The sequence below is a fragment of the Mastomys coucha genome, unplaced genomic scaffold, assembly GCF_008632895.1.
Source record: "Mastomys coucha isolate ucsf_1 unplaced genomic scaffold, UCSF_Mcou_1 pScaffold1, whole genome shotgun sequence".
Classification (NCBI taxonomy): domain Eukaryota; kingdom Metazoa; phylum Chordata; class Mammalia; order Rodentia; family Muridae; genus Mastomys; species Mastomys coucha.
The window spans coordinates 83,604,832-83,620,090 of NW_022196891.1; positions in this window are offsets into that span (position 1 = coordinate 83,604,832).

Sequence of the window (15,259 nt, forward strand, 5' to 3'; positions counted from 1 at the left end):
CTCCTGTACACACAGTAAGCAAAGTTAATAACATCAAAAGGCTCAAAGCTCTAACCAGCCTCAACCTCAAGTCCAATCTAATATGCCCTTTGCTTTGCCTGATGTCATCCACTTTGGCTGTTCCTGATCACATTCACCCATTGACTGGTCTGGATACTGTGAATTAAAATAAAAATAATTCAATGCAAATATAAAATTGTTTATCCTTTACATAGAATTGCCTCTGTGCATTCCATTGAATAGGTTACAATGCCCTTCTTGAGTTTTGCTTCCTACGGAAGATGGTTCACAAAATGTAACAGTTAAAAGCACCCACATCTTGTCATTTTGCCCTTAAAAACAGCTATCTTCTGGGCTTCTTAAGAGCGAGAAAGAAGAATAGAAATCAGGAACCTGCCGGGCATTAGTCTAATCAGGGATCTGAAGCTGGCAGCCAGCACAGACCAGCCTCTGTCTCAGAGTCATTTTCCCAGAGTGCATGCAGGGCAGGAGAACGGCTAGAGCAGCGGGTGTCTGGTTTCCCAGCTCTCCACTCAGGAAGCTTTTTTTGTGTGTGTGTTGTGTCAGAAAGCCAGTCGATTGCACGTGAGCCCCTGAAGTTTCTACTGGACATGCTTGAATGTGAACCAAATGAGCTTTCGGATGCCTGCAGCCCAGACTGAGGGTAGCAACCTGTGAGAGACGTCTCAGAGACCTTCAGGCACATTGGCTGGAGTGCTTAATGTGTGGATGATCTGTGCTGAGAAATATCCTTCCCTCCTTTAGTCAGCCTCCTGGATTTGGAGTCATCCCTCCAAATGGATGGTGTCATAGAGCAGGGATATAAATGGAAATTCCTGTACATCAATCATCTGGTAAGAGATCCTCACAGGATCCACTAAGGTTACAGGTCACCGTGAAACAACTCCTAAGTGGCACAAAGTGGCAACTCACGAGAATCTCTTTCCTCTGAAACGAGAGGGAAATGGCTTCAAAACACCAAGGCATGAAGGAAAGTTTTCACAGCATCCCTCTCTTCATTTGTGTCAGAGGCTGATTCTGCCAGCAAAGGGAGATTATCACATTCTAAGGACTACAGAAAGCAATAGGAAGGAGGTCAGAATAAAGCGGAATGAGCGCCTGGAGCGAGAACCAGTGACCCGGTTTAGTTAGGCCCCGTTTCAGGAGACGTGCTATGTGAACTCCAATGGGTCACAGTTTTCCCCAGTGCCAGGCAGGAGGATCAGAAAAGTGTCCCCAGGTCTCTTGGAATTGTGGGGCTGTGTGACTCAGATCACTTAGTGACCATCAGTGTCCTGGCAATGAAGCAGTGCCTTCAAGATACAGATGCGATTATGACCTTTACCATCACAGAGAGTGCCGTAAGACACGTGGAAATGGAAACCGAGTGAACTAATCTAAGAGCCGTCAGTATGATTGGTGATGTTTCAACAAGACTGTAGCTTAAGGGGGAGAAATAGGAGCACTACGTACACAAACGTGAAATATTACTTAAGTACATGTACTAAGCAATAGTGTTGTGTGGCGGCAAAGGATGGCAAAGCATGGCTAAGGAGCAAGTTGACCGGATCAGTAACACCAACCCCAGACTTACAAGCAAAGCAGCTAGCAGGAGGATATACACCAGTTGTAAATCTTTCTTCCCGAATGTGTATTAGTTACTTCCCTGTCGCTATGGTAAAACACCATGAGCAAAAGCACCTTGGAGCAGACGACGTCCATCATTGTAGGAGGAACGAGTCTGTAAATCCTGACTGGTGGCCCAGAATGACCCACGCATGAGCTGTGTGCGCACTTTACAACCTTAAGATCTGCCGGGCACCTGGAGACAAATGACGATGGAGCTCATGACCTGGCCAGCCAATCGGATGGTACCAGCAACAAAGGCCAAGATGTCGTGGACCAATGGGTGTCGGTGATGGGTATAAAGTGGACCAATGGGTATCGATGATGGGTATAAAGGCACACCCCCAATCCTGTAATAAAGGACTCTGCTTCCACTTCTCACCTGACTCTAGGAGTCTGTGTCATTGATCTCCCCACCTTTGCCTTCATACCTCCTACCCACAAGGACTATCCTGAGGAGCCTAGGGCTAGGGCAACACATCATGGCTGGGAAGCTATGCCAATAAGCAGGGAAGGCACTGGCGGCAGAAGCAGGAAGCAGGAAGCTGGACCACATTTTCACCGGCACACGGAAGCAGACAGAGAGAACAGGAAGTAGGCTCCCATTGGTCTACCACCTTCAGCACTGCTCCACCTCCGAAAGGTTCCATAGCCTTCCCAAACAGCACCACGAGCTGGGGACCAAGTGTTCAAATTTGTGAGCCTAGGGGGACATTTCTCATCACGCCACTGCACATAGAAAGAGATTGGCTGCAACTGTGGGAGTAGTCAACCTGAAATTTCAACACTACACTTCCCATCCGTCATCCATCTCCCTCTGAACCTTACCTCTTACCTCACCTGCCTTGTTCTGTCCTGTCGGAGCACCTAGAACATAGATGGGACAGAGCAAAATGTCACTGAATGCACTACACATCACACAGCCATATAATAATTTTTAACTCTTTATCATCATCCATCATTTCAGGACGTATGTCCACTCTGCTGTAGTAGAAGCCACAGTGCATAACAATAAACAGCGATGTGACGGTGCCATATGGTTGACAGTATATGGCCTGTTCCGGGTGTTTCTGTGAAGACGTGACTGCTGAAGTGACATCTAAGTCATGTATCATCAGAACCAACACGGCAGAGATGAGGGAAAGCCATTCAGAAACAGGGACTACAAGGTGGTTCAGAGTGGTCGTGGCCGACTAGAGCACAGGCCATAAGAAAAGGACAGGACAAGTGGGAAGAGAAGTGGGATCCTACCGGACCTGAGACCTCGCACTAAGAATTACCCCTGAACTGCTCACTGCGCCAGCAGACGCAGTGTGCTGGCTGCTTTGCTGCCAGCGAAGTGTAGCGAGCCCAAACTCACACCCCAACCGAAGTCTGCGAACGTTGGAGGGTTTTGCATTATTTTAAAAACCTGTTAAGAAAGGCCATTCTGTTTGGGCCAAGTGGAAGGGTCTCTGACATGAAGAGCAGTAAAAGCTCACTGGAGACCATCCCAGGAGAAGGGGGGCTTGACCCAGATACCTTTGAGCAGAAGGGGGAAAAAAATCTGACAAATTTTCCAAGTGGAAAGATGGAAACCGGCAAGGAGATTCTTAGGCATCTTTCCGAGATGCCTTTGACGCCGTCCACCTGACGTGCAAACTCACGCGGAAAGAGGAGCTTCAGACAAAACACTCAGACACCTGCGCAGAAGGCCTAGATGACTGGCCGCACCTGAGGCTGACTGTGAACTCATTCAAATCAGAGAGCAGAGCCCATGCCAATCGCTTGCCTTCTGTATAGATCCTGAAAGGCCATCTAAGCAAAGGCGCGGCCTGCTCGCTCCATCTGGCACGGAGAGCAACTTGTGTCCGTTCATAACCACTAGCGCAAGATTCAGCAGGTAGAACCAGGAAGGAAGAGCGGCAAGCCTCATCACTTCTAACGTACATCTTAGATAGACCGATCACACGTTCCTGACACTTAACCTTGCCTACACTCAAGTTTTCCCGATACACTTACCCTCCCACCAGGCAATTCTGTAAATGGTTGGCTTTCTGGACAGTTTGGATTATTTAACTCCTTATTAACTCCCGTCACTACTGCAGATGCTGATACCCTCTGTCCCGTGGCTGAGGAAACGGAAGCAGAGAGAAAACAGACAGCTAAAACCCAGGCCTTCGGGTGGATTTGAACCTGAGATACCTGGCTGCAGAGGTATCTTGAAACGTTTATGTTGTTCTGCCCTCTAAGGTGGGCAAGAGCCACCACGCTTGTCTTCCGGGATGTCCTAGTGTGTGCATCTTTTTAGGGCACAGGTGGGCACTACCTCTGCGAGAGCTTCCCCCTCTGAGTCACTTATATAACAGTTGACACAGAAGATCTAGAAAGAGAAGAGGAAACAGATGGATTTGACCTGACCCACCCCTGACCTCGGCTGCCCCTGCAAATAAAAGGAAGTTCACTTGTCACAGGATTCCTGTGAAAAGCAGCTTGCTGATTGGCCTTCTTTAGTTCCTATTTATACATATTTATTCATGAATTCAACAAGTACAGCCTGAGCCCATAGACCGTGCCTGGCACGTTCGTCAGACACGGGAGAGTGTCATCAGACTCAGTCTCAATGATGTACTATGTGAATTTAAAAACAAAAACAAAAGAACAAAACAAACACTGGGTTTGATTATAAAAGTATTGTTGGCCTGTTTTATTTATCTGCATGTAACAGTGACTGGCATTCCTGAGTTCAGTATTTACATCTTGATGCATTAAAACAAGGAGAGTTATTTGTCTCTGAGCACTAAACATGTTTCTATTTGTATAGTTTTGCAATTTTGCAACCCTCAATCCAGATTATGGGGGAGGAGAGGAAAAAGGTGTGCTTTGGCATTTTAAATTACCATCAGAGTTACATATACCATTACAAAAATACTGCTTTGTTGATTTTTTTTAAGCACATTGTGTTATTCTGTAAATATCTGAGTATTTGAATTTCTCTGGATTATTTTTTTTCTTTATGTACATCTTCATATGTTGAACCATTGGAGACTTGTAACCTTCCTTTGTGGTAGGAATCTAAGTGTTGTCCTCATCTCCTTTGTCTTTGCCTTGTCGATTATGGAAATAATAAAATCATGTTAGTTGCTTTGAAAAAAAAAAAAAAAAAAAAAAAAAAAAAACAAACAAAAACAGAACAAAACAAAAAAACCAGGACGTGGTGCTCCCAGGTATGGTGGAGGAGAATGAGGTTTACTGTAAATAAGGGAGGAAACGGCCAGAATATCGGTTTTTATATGACTCAGTTTATACAAAAAGCTAAAGCTTAACAAAGCAAAGACAAGAGGCTAGACATCTAGTTTTTAGCCAGTTATTGTTCACCTGAGTAGACCTTAGGAATTTATAAACCTTATTTAATAAATATACCTTGGGTTGTTTTTTTTTTTTTAACCCCATGATCCTAACAACTAGCTCAAGATTCAGCAGGTGAGCCAAGATGGTGATGAAGCTACATCACGTGTACTCTTTTTTAACCTTAGTAAATAAATATGGCTGCAGCCATGTGGATACTATTTAAAAATAGCTACTCTTCTTAATAAACCTATTTTTTCAACAAGTGTTGAATCCAAGTTACATATATAGTATATTCTAAACAGAAGTTGGATCACATATGTAGCATATTATTACAAATTAAGACTATCCGCCTACAGGCTTTTTAACTACAAGCCGTTTGTCATAAGTTTTAAGCTAAATTTTGTGACAGATTGTAACTATATACAGTGAACTTAAAAATCCTAATGTAGTTTACAGCATAGTCTTAAGCCGTTGTTCCAAACTTCCCTAATGCCATGACCCTTTACGTTGTCCCTGTCCCTCATGTGGCAAACCCAAGGCAATGAGCACCCTTTTACTTAAATCTTTTCCTGGATCAGACCCAGCGACAGGTACATTCTCCCATTTTCTTGTCTTGCATCTTGACACCTTACTAGCATTTGCCACTAGGGAGAATAGTTTCTTACACCACAGGTCCCCACAGACCTCCCCCTGAACCAAAACAGAAACCAGAGGCCACACCTCCCCACTGCCTTAGAGTCAACCCCTGTCACATCCCTTCCCTTTATACAGCCCAGTCCCTTACAATGCCTCCTACCCCTGAGAGTCAAGGAGTCCTCGTTGCCCATTCTTACCACTTTCCATCCCACCATGTTTGTCTCGTGTCTTATCGCATGCTAAGCTATCACCCAAAAGCCATACATGGCTCCCCAGGCCTGGACGATCTTTCTGAGGTCCCTCCTTTCGGAGGTGGAGCATGCTTTCCTAACTTTTTTTGTTTTGAGATAAGGTCTTTTTTTTTTTTTTTAAGGTAGACTAAATGTAAATGCCTTTTTGTGAAAAGTTTGGAAGGACAATCTGACCATTATGTTTCATAAAAACCAAGTACATTCTAGGACAAATCTCTGCATTTGATATGGGAAAGAAATGTTTCTATGACTGATGTGAAATATAACACTGACAGATTAATTTCAGGAAATACTTGTAGTTTTGCAACACTCAGGGTTTTTTTAATAAATTTTTATTTATAAGAAACTACAGTCCCTCAGTTCCCCACCCATTAAATTATTTCATTGCTACTCCATAACAGTAATTCTGTCACTATTACAAATGGTGACGTCTGTGTTTTCCGATGGTCTTAGGTCCTTACTAAACACTCAAGTTTAAATTCCCCAAGAATCTTTGAGTTTTCTACTGAAGTCATCTCAAAGAAAGAAAATTAAAAAGGCTCAGAAGCTAGCTCCACTGCTTAGGGGAGAAGACTTGAGCTCTAAGTCCAGAACCCACAGAAAAAAAATGTTTCTTGTACGCTGAGCTGTGGGAAGGAGGAAACAGACAGGTCCCTGAAACTTGCAGTCTGGTCAAAGGGAACTAGAGCGCCATAGGCCAGTGAGAGAACCTGTCTCAGGAAACAAGATAGAGAGAAGCTGAAGAAAGCAATCAAGGTCCATACCTGGTCTCCACACGTATGTACACAGACAGAGACAGACAGACAGACAGACAGACAGACAGACAGACAGACAGACAAAAATAAAAATCATTCAGGCACGGGTTACCGGTTGTCTAACCATCAGATGGTTTTAGCTAGAACAGAAGCCTTTCAAAGTCTATCTACATTTTGGATTTTATTTCACATTGCTTCCTGTGGGCATATTTACCCCCAGATGACTCTTCACAGAATGGCATCTCATACCCAAATCATCCTGTGTGTGGGTTTGCTTAACTGATCTGAGAGTGATGCAGGCTCCGAACAAATCGGCTTCTGCCCATGTAAGGACTGACTGGGAGCCCTGAATCTGCCCAGCCACCCGTGAGGATTCTTGCTGGGTTTATGACATGAGACCTGCTGGAGAGATGGTCACCACTCAGCACATTCCTGACACAGATGCCTCTGAAGGACAGTCCAAAGTCAGTTTCAAATCCCCAGATCTGAAGAAACAAAACAAAACCAACAGCAAACACAAACGAAGTGGGCAGAATCCTGAGACTCAATAAGAAGACAAAAACAGCAATGCCAATGTAATTAAAACACCTTTTCATTGATTGTTTTCTCATCTTGTTTTCTGCAATAAAGTGCACAAATTTAGAGTAAGGAAGAGGAAGTAGCTGAATTTATTGGTAGTTACTTCCTTAAACTAGGCATTTTGTTGTTGTAGCCTAGCAATGACATTATGGTAAGTATTCTCTAACAAAAAAGAGTAAGAAAAATTGAATGAATGAATGAATGAATGAATGAGTAGACACAGGGAAAAAGCCTGAGATCATGTCTGATCTCACATGTGCTCTCCTATGTTCTTGTCTCTCCAACAGTAGACATTATCCATCTTCCCCTTGTTGGTTTTATTTTTTTAGTATCTAAGTATCTGAAGTCCAACTGTTCCAGCCCAGTTTAGTTCACTCTACCTAAGACATGTTAAATGTTTATAACACAGTATCACAGGCATGTTTTTTAATATCTGCATTTTGTTCTGCATTATTTGTGTGTTCCCACCCCGTCTCCTTAGTCTCTATTTTTCCCATCAGATTATTGATTTATTCAACATGCGCACAAAAATAAGAAATAGACAAGCTACTAATTCTGGAGATGGCAAGTCAAAGAAGAGACTAGACACCTGTGAGCTCGTTGCAAGAGGCTGTGGCCATGAAAAAGCATGGGACCATGTGAAAAAGCTCCCTTACCCATGATTCCCTCTAGGACGTGTCTGATACTCATCTGTGAAGCATGCAGCCCAAGGTGGTATATGAATTGTTCACCTAATTCTTTAGCCTTTCATGCTTACATTTCATGCAGCACTAGCCCATAACCCTCACCAGGACAGGATCCAGGACCCAGGACCCCTTCATTTCCCCCAGCTTTTAACCTAGGCTAATAATGACCTCATGTTATCTTGGAAGTGTTTCTCTTCTTGCTACTGATGGTGTTGGGGCCTTAAGAAATTCATGATCTTGCTATCCATGGTGGTGGATATCTGTAACCTAAGCACTCAGGAGGGAGACGCAAGAAGGTCCCAAGTTCAAAGTCAGATCAACCAACATAGTGAGATGCTATAGAAAAAAAAAGGAGGGGGAGAGATTGGGTGAAGAGGGAAGGGAAAGCCAAGAAGCCTCAGAGAGCCATGGCCTTGGTTTCCTCGAATGGAGTCTAAGGTCACTTGGGGTTGACAGTAAATGGGATCATTTGGTGGCAAGGAAATATTCTTTCCCAACTAGAAGGGCAGGCTGGCCCCTCATGGGTATAAGTAACTAGGAGACTGTTCGTGGAACCTGAAGTGCCCTGGAGAACCAGGACCTACCTTCAGATACAAACCTCAACCTTAATACTCGTAAGCAAAAGTAAGGGCTCTTGAAAAGGTCACAACTAAATGGGAAGTGAATGGAATGGGCTGGGCTCTGCCTCAGCTTTTCTCTCACTAGGTGCAAGCAAAAATGGAAACCTGATCAGGATAGTTTTGTGTTTTATAATATATACTTTTCTTTCTACTGAGAAAAGCTCAAATAAGGGAATGTCCTGGGACGATAGAGCCAGTACATCAAAGCGAATGAGGACACACTGTCAACCCCACCCCTGCTGTAGTGGTGGCATTTGGGGACCACCACCCTGTCCCTCTTCACTCCTATCTCTTCGGCTTTTGTCAGAAATGATGCAAACTGTATTCACTGAATTTACACGAGCTGCTCGTTACATTTTCACAGAATGGACTTTGCATTAGATGTCGCAACTGTAGGCCCACAAGAGTGTCCCCATGGACACTTAATACATGCCAGAGAGACTGTGGTGCTCAGTGGATTAGAAGCCAAGATCCAATAAATGCTTCCTTCTGTCGTCATAGGAACAGGGTCTTTCTCTGTTGCTCTTCCCACCTCTCAGCATACTGAGTCCTGGGATTAAATGCCCCCTCCTTTTTTTGTTTTTTTTTTGTTTTGTTTTATTTTTTGTTTTTTGTTTGTTTGTTTGTTTGTTTGTTTCAAGACAGGGTTTCTCTGTATAGCCCTGGCTGTCCTGGAACTCACTCTGTAGACAAGGCTGGCCTCAAACTCAGAAATCCGCCTGCCTCTGCCTCCCAAGTGCTGGGATTAAAGGCGTGCGCCACCACTGCCCAGCCTAAATGCCTTTTATAACTCAGAATGGTTTCATTTTATGATTTAATGATATTTCATTTATTGGCGTAGAAACCCATCAGAAGCTGAGTCCTATCTGGAACAACTTCATGAGACTCTTTAAAGGACTCAGTAGCTAATGTGTTCTCATATTTGATAAAATGCTTTCCAAGTAGCGGGGATTTGGTAAAAGCTAATTAGCATTTTATGAATTTTTGTTGTTGTTGTTGTTGATGCTGTCTAAACAAAAATTCCATGAAGATGAGGGCTAATTGGTTCTCTTTGGATTATCAGAGAGAGGAGGAGGGAGTAAGGGAAGGAGAAAGAGGAAAGAGAGAGATAAGGGAGGAGAGAGGAGAGAGACAGAAAGAAGGAATAAAGAGAGCTGAGAAAATATCAATATCCAAGCAAATGAACCAGTAGAACCCACCTATCATATACCCACAATCCTTGCTGCTTTTATAGCATTGGGGGGTTTAGAAATAGAGCTATATTCTACAGCTCAGGCTGGCCTTGATCTCATGATCCTCCTGCATGCATCAACCTCAGGAGAGATGGGATTGCAGGTCTCTATGCCACCACTCCCAGCCCTTAGCTGCTTTTGGCTGCTCTTCAGCTCTGTCATCTCAAACCAGGTGCTGGAGTGGCTGCTCACATTTCCGACCCATTAGCATGAGCTACTGAGTGCACCTACCACTGCCTACAAGTCCCACACATTTGCTCTTCCGCCTACCCCAGCAGGTACTCACTCAGAGGTGGGAACAATCATGAAGAAGTCACAGAACTGCACCATAGTAGCTTCAGAGAATTTCTGATGTAGAAATTTCTGAGGCCAAGAAGCAGAACCAGTCCTCTGGAGACTACTCATGGGCAATGTGCACTTCAAGGGTTAAAACAGAAGCTTTATTATTATTATTATTATTATTATTATTATTATTATTATTATTATTATTATTATAAATGAAAATCTGCTGAAAGGAAATATTGCTTTTTTTTGTGCCGTGACTTTTCTGGGTCATAAAATACTCTTTGTTACCCATTACCACAAGACAGAGGCACTTCTGTTGTTAGTGTTAATGAATCTCATAGCTTTCCTTGGAAACGTCTTATTGGCCTCCATTTACCAAGAGGGAAGGGAAACCCCTCTTTATTTCTCTCCATAATAACAAGCATTACCTAGATATAAAGGGTTATCACATGATAAAATAAATCCATTGATGTGTTTAAGTGAGATCCCCACATCTGCATATAAACCCACACAGACAAATATTTGGATGAATTATACTGCTTATGTTTAAATTCTGCTTCCTTGAGTCAACAGATAAACATTTATAGAGGCAAAAAATAAGAATAACCCCCCCATCCCTACTATTAATCCTATTATTCTTATAGTAGCACAAGGCAGTGCACCGGGTGGGACGGGAATACAAGGGACCTCCCTTCTTATCCTCCTAATTGTTTCTCCAGACCATCCCTTTTGGAGCAAAGATAGGATCCAGCCTTTCCTTGGGAGCCATGGATTTCTCTGGGTACATTTATTTTGGAGTTATTCTGGAGGCAACAACATCAGAGACACATGTCTATCTGGTTGCTATTAGTGTTTTTGAAACTCCAAATGAAATGCTTCAGGCTAGCAACTAGAGGTGTTGATCAAACAATAGTTTCCCAGCCAACATCCAAACTGGGTGTACCCGGATGACTTTGCACTTCAGCACTGGAATTTGGAATATGTGGGTAAAGCCTGACTAATTATAGTGTTGACCACAGTAAAGCCATGGAGGATCCTGGCTTATTGTGCTGAGAATCACATATAGAAATGCCTATATTAAGTGTGTAGCTTGCCTAAAAACCAGTCCATATGTCCAACTTCGTATCCCAAAGAGACTCTGGACCGATACACTAGATAACTAGGGTTGGTGGTAGCCTGGTAGCCTGCCTTTCCACTTTCTTTGCACTGCTTTATACAAACTGAGAGCCTATTTAGGCATGAAAATATAGAGGAAACATCCAGATATGAATTGTTGAAATAATTACAGGGAGATTTCACTACACACATACAAGTTCTGTTGACATGGAAGAATACCTCCCCATCAGTCTGAATAAACTATTACATAACAGCTAAGCTATAATAAAATCCTGATTCCAAATCAAATAAGTCTCCCAGACTTCTAAAATGAGTCACCCACAGCTCTATAAACATACAAAATACTTGACAAGGAAGACTCTGATAATTTTTTTTTTAGTAATTATGTCTGCAAATTGTTCCTTGCTGACATCACCATTAGAAATGGTTTCCCATAAGCTTGCCTTTCCTCGTCACTTCTGCTCATTAATCACTGATACTCTGGCTATTTCTATCATTATTAGGTGATTCACAAGGTCTGTGTGATTCTCCTTTGTAGAGTTTTTATTTAGGGGAATCGGGGTGAGCAAAGCTAGAATTTTCAGGGCTCATGCTCCTTGTGGTCCTTGTTTTGCGCACACTCACAGAACTGTCATATCTTGGTCCTAAAATCACATTTCACACACACATACACACGACACTCTGCAAACATCTTAACATAAATACAATGAGAAGAAAGCTGGGCAGGGTTGAGGGCTCACTGAGTTGACATATTTTCAGTTTAAAGACATTCCCAAGCACTGGCGTCATCTTTCTTTGTGTTGGACGTGAGACTTCAAGTTCTCCTCTGACATGTGATCCACAAACCAGCTCTGAGCCAAATCCAAGTGTCAGCTGCTGGGTCCGGCACTTGACGCTGGCCAGTGATGACTGCAGAAGAGCAAGAGGGGTTGTGAATGCGGTGCTGCTGGTCCAGGAGACACAAGGGGCAGGCCCAGCCAGGGCCCAGGGCTTCATCCCAGGAAAGGGCTGACACAGCCGGGGAAATTAAGTCAAAGGTTGAGGAAAGCGGAAAGCTTGGCTTAACCTAGACCATTATCATGGGTGTGACCCAGAATAAACCAAGCCCTTGCTCTCTCTGTAACTGTACTCATCTAGTGGTAAACACTGGCTCCAAGGAACCCTGAGAAAGTAAAATATTTAAAGCCATTCAGAATGTGTCTAAATGGAATTGAGATTTCTCCCAGAATGACCTGAGTAGCTGGCGTGCCCCAAGTTTTGCCGCTGGAGCAAAGGCTGAGTAAGCTGGGAGTGAGCAGAGGGCTTCCCATCGAAAACAAAATCTCTGTCGTCACACAGCTGAAGCCTTCAGTAGAACACTTAGAATGAACACACGGGGACGAGAAGGTGTGTTTCGTGGGAAGAAGAAGTTCTGGGCCTACAGTGTAGGTCTGTGTGGAAGAAAAGCTGTGTTCAGTTGAGCATCCTGCAGAGCAGTGAGCTACTCACAAAGCCATACTGTGTGCAGCAAGGAGCAGCCAAACAGAAGCCACACTAAGTGACTGCTTCAGGCACTCACAAGACTGTATTGAGGAGTGTCCACCAAGCATGGTGTACCAAGAATGCGAAGATGAATAAAAATTAGCCCCTTATATCCAGGAGTTCATAAAACAGTGGGTAAGGTACACTTGAAAGTAGAAATTCAAGGCAGCGTGCAGTAAATGAGGATCTGGCCACATCGCCCTGCTGTGGGCACACAAAGGCCTACCCTGGGGAGCTGGGGAAATGGATTCTCCCTCTGGGTGCCCAGTTCCCTTTCTGTGCTTCTGAAGGAACTGAGCTTCCGGTCCTGTTGACTGAATCCCTGGAAGAGAAAACGAGGCCTGCCACCTTAACTTAAAAAGAAGCACCCGGAAGAACAGGTGGAGAACAGATACTGTTGAAGAAAGTGAATCTGTAAGGGAGAAGATAAAAGTAAAAGAGACCCCCAGCAAACACACGTTCTGTGGGAGAAAGGGGGCTGCTTCTCTCTGCCTCCCCCAGGAAGGAAACATTTTGGCATCACGCCTATCACAAGAGGCTCTGCTTAAAAACTGTACTAGCAGCAAAATCTGTCTGTCTGTCTGTCTGTCTGTCTGTCTGTCTGTCTGTCTGTCTGTCTGTCTCTGTCTCTGCCTCTCTCTGTTTCTGTCTCTCTCTCTCTCTGTCTCTCTGTCTCTCTGTCTCTCTGTCTCTCTCTCTCTCTCTCTCTCTCTCTCTCTCTCTCTCTCTCACACACACACACACACACACACACGCTTGATTCCATTTCCATGAGCTAAATTTTTTTTTAAAACTAAAAAGTTAAGCTATTTGTTTAATGAAGGCCAGAAGATTTGTGAAGTAACTTCACAAACTGCCCAGATGCATTGCCCAGAGTCCACATGGACAGATGAGATTAACACTGAATTAGGAGAAAGGGGGACTACCCTTCTGACCCAAGGCCCCTTTGAGAGGAAGAGGTCAAGCAGTGAGAACCAGAAACCACGGTGAAGGGTTCTGAGGAACCACGAAGACTATGCAAGGTGACAGAAACTGGAGAAGGAAAACAGTGGCTCTGAACCAAGCTCGCTCTGGACTCTCTGAATTAAGCAAGACATGTTAAACTTGCTTCCTGTTCTGACAGCTGAGAACTGGGTTGGCGAGGACAACTGTCAAGGTGAGTCATGATGCCCTGTGGAGCAGGCAGGGGAATGTGAGCTGCAGTGACCCTTGGCTGGTGACTTTGAACTGCTGGAATGACTGTGACCTCCATGGGATGACTCTGAGGAGCCTAGAACTCTGACTGAGGATTGTCCCAGCAAGCTGGGTCCTCTACTGTGGTGCCACATAGGGCTGACATCTTTAATCCCAGAATGAAATGGAATATTGGTGCCTTGCAAACTTCATACATAAAGGTGAGTGGAGAGAATTTTATTCCAAAAGGATTTTGTCCCTTAAGATGGGACCCATCTAGATGGGTGAAACACCATTGCCCAGAATAGAATAAGTTATTCTGGAGCTGATGTTTTAAATATAGTCAAAAGTAAAACATAGAGAAATGTTTGAAGAAAAGAATTACTGAAAAGAGGGATGGGGATGAAGATTGAGGAAGCACATCAGAGATGAAGGCTGGAGAGGACATTGTGGGAGGGGATATGTTCTAATCGTGATATCTCTGTGTGGGAGGGTCACAGCAAAACATGCTAATCTGTACAACCAATATGGCTGGGTAATCATTTCTAAATTTTTGAAACGTAAAAGAATACCCAACGGCTACTAAGACAGTGGACCATGACTGGTCTGTATGCAGGGAGTAAAGGACTGTGGAATCCATCATTCTGAATGAGACAACTGCCTCACGCTCCCTCCTTCCAAGTCAGGCAAACGTAACGTAACGTAGCAGCTTCTTTCCTGGGAGCTCTTTGTGCCTGAGATGCTGTAGGAAGGAAGGTAAGATCTCCTCAGGGCTGGGGGGTGAGGAAGGTGCTCCTCTCTCCGCTCATCCTTTTTGGAATGGCTTCATAGTCCCACCCCAAGGCATGTTTTTCAGGTGATTCTATATCCAATGGAGCTGACTACCGAGAGCAACTATCACAAAGAGATTGGATGAAAGCAAAGAGGCATAAATCGCAATTGTAGCGCACTATAAGAAGCACTCGTGGCATTTATGACTGTCTACACGTGTACTGGCTCTCCGGCAGGTCAGGGGGTCTTTGAAATGAGTCCTATTTTTAAGTCTATATAAAACGATTCTGGTCAGTCCAAGAGCCATTAATAATGCGTAGCAAACAAGCCCTGAAGTGTGGATGCTCTGTGTCAAGGAAAGTTTCAACTCTTTGTTTTCTCTTTTCATTTTTTATGTGTCTGTATATGTGGTATGGATGTGTGCATGTATATATGCACGTGTAGCACATGTACTTGCGTGGATGCACATGTATGTAGTGCCTGTGGTGGTGGGGGGGAGGGCAAGATGGAGATTAAGAAACCTTATTTACTGAGGCAAGGTCTCTCAATCAAACCCAGAGCCTAGCTGGTCTTCCTAGCCAGCTTGCTTTAGGATTCTTTGTCTCTACCTTCTAAGACTAGAAGGACAGTGAGGAATGTCACACTCACCTGGCATTTATATGAGTTATGGAAGTGGGA